This window comes from Heterodontus francisci, chromosome 32 (genome assembly GCF_036365525.1).
Source record: "Heterodontus francisci isolate sHetFra1 chromosome 32, sHetFra1.hap1, whole genome shotgun sequence".
In the NCBI taxonomy this organism is placed as follows: domain Eukaryota; kingdom Metazoa; phylum Chordata; class Chondrichthyes; order Heterodontiformes; family Heterodontidae; genus Heterodontus; species Heterodontus francisci.
Genome location: NC_090402.1, coordinates 1,069,018 through 1,071,520, shown reverse-complemented (window position 1 = coordinate 1,071,520; position 2,503 = coordinate 1,069,018).

Sequence of the window (2,503 nt, the reverse complement as noted above, 5' to 3'; positions counted from 1 at the left end):
GAAGAGCCTGTATATATTTAACCAATTCTTGCTGGGTCCTGATCTAAATTCAGATTCTTCCTGACCCAAATTTTCCCTGGATTCAAACCTTAGTAACAAAAACACTTGCTGCAGTCAGTTGGGAGTTGATCAGTGGGGACCACCCACACTCCTCACCACTTGGCTGTAACAGAGGGATTGGTATTGGTAGGGTTGGTATTGGAGGGATTGGTATTGGAGGGGTTGTATGATAGGAGAGATGGTGGCGTAGTGGCCCAGGCTAATGCCCTGCGGACAGGGGTTCAAATCCCACCATGGAAGCTAGTGGAATTTAAATGTAATTAAAAATTCAATTAATTCATTCAAAAAAATGAATTGAAAGCTAGTCTCAGTAATGGTGCCATGAACTTATCATCAATTGTTGCAAAAACCCATCTGGTTCACTAATGTCCTTTAGGGAATGCAATCTCCCGTCCTAACCCACTCTGCCCCACAGGTGACTCCAGACCCACAGCAATGTGGTTGACTATTAACTGCCCTCTGAAATGGCCTAGCAAGCCACTCAATTGTCAAGGGCAATTAGGGATGGGCAACAAATGCTGGCCTTGCCAGCGACACTCACATCCCATGAAAGAATGAAAAAAAGTTTGTATAATGATGGCTTGAAATTGGATTTGGTGATGTTGGAGTTACTCTGGTTCTTATTCTTGAGAATAATGATTGGATTTGAACTCCAAACAACTGTGACCAGCTGCTGTCAGAGGCAGGTGCTAGTTAGGAATTTATTGCAGTATTTACTACAGTTAGATAGAAAATATGATCACAGCTTACTCAACAAACTATCTTTTTAATGGAAGTTACTTTATTGCTAGTATATCTTTACATAAATAAAACCACAAACAACCCTGTCACCCTTTAGTGGTTGTTTATTTCAAATATTGTTTTACCCCAGTTGGAAAACTTTAGTAAAGGATGGAAGATGTATATGATCGGAAGAATATGCCGAGTGTACAACCCTGGCTGGAAAGTCAGAGACTTGTGCATTTCATTCTACTTTTACTGCATAAAATACTGTTCTATTCCTCTAACATAACAGATGACAACAACCTTTGAGGTCAGAGGTTGGGTTTCTTCTCTTCACAAACAGCCTAGTTAGAGAAGCACATGTCAGGAGTAATAAGAAATTGGAGCAGGAGTAGGCCATACGACTCCTTGAACCTATTCCAAGTTTTGCGCCCGCCAATTATTCTGGGTGGGCTTTGTGACAAGAGTGCTGGTTTCCTGCTGTGATTCAGCAAGTGAATGAGCTATGCTGTGTCTTCATGAGAAAGGGAGGCTGGAGAGAGAGGCAAAGAATTGCCATAGGCACTTCCACACAGCCGCTGCCAGACACTGGGAGAAGAGCAGTAGGAGTGCCAGCCACTGGGAGAGGGACAGTTGGGGTGCCAGCCATTGGGAGAGGGCAGAAGGGGCACTAGCCAGAGAAAGGCAGTAGGAGTGCCAGCCAGTGGGAGAGGGACAGTCGGGATGCAAGCCACTGGGAGAGGGTCAGTAGGAGCACCATCCACTGGGAAAGGGCCAGTGCAGTGTAGGAATATTAGAAATAATTAGAGCATAGAAACGGGCCATTCGGCCCAGCTAGTCTATGCCTGTGTTCATGCTCCACATGAGCCTCCTCCCACCATATTTCATCCCACCCCATCAACATATCCTTCTCTATCATGTATTTATCTAGCTTCTGTTAAATGCATCTATGCTCAACTACTCCTTATGTTAGCGAGTTCACATTCTCACCATTCCAGTACCAGGGGTCTCTCAACTGAAAGGGGTGCAAAGGCTTTTAACCCACGTGAAAAGTCAAGTAGCTGTGGATTTATTGGCAAAAGAATTGGGGTGGGGGGAATGGGGAGACATTCTGTACACAACATTTTGTGTTGTGATCTGGAATGTGCTGCCTGAAAGGACAGTGGAAGCAGATTCAATAACAACTTTCAAAAGGAAACTGGATAAGTGCATGAATGGGAAAAATGCAAGGCTGTGGGGAAATAGCAGGGGGACTGGGATTAATTGGATAGTTCTACCAAAGAACTGGCACAGGCATGACGGGCCGAATGGCCTTCTTCTGTGCTGTTTCATTCTACGATTATTCGGAAAACCTATGACACGTTAGAAGTCAAGTTATCGCTGGGACCCACAAAGTACTTGTCAGGGGCTGAATCTCAATGGAGCAGTTGCTCAGCAGGATTAGGAACAATGGCAAATGTTTTGATGTTTGCAATAAATGAGCCGCTCCTTCTCTGGTCCATTTCCCAGCCTCTGGGCCTTAAGGAACCGCAGCTGTTGGGCTTCAATGACGTGTTGGTGAGGGCTGGGTGTTGGACTTTTAAACTTTAAAGTTCTCTTGGCAGCTGTTAAACAACATTCAGCAACCTACAGGATACGGTATGTTTCAGCCTGTTTCAGCTCGAGTCCAGTCCATTTCATGTTGTATACTTGTTTTTAATTTCTGTTTCTGGATGTTTAG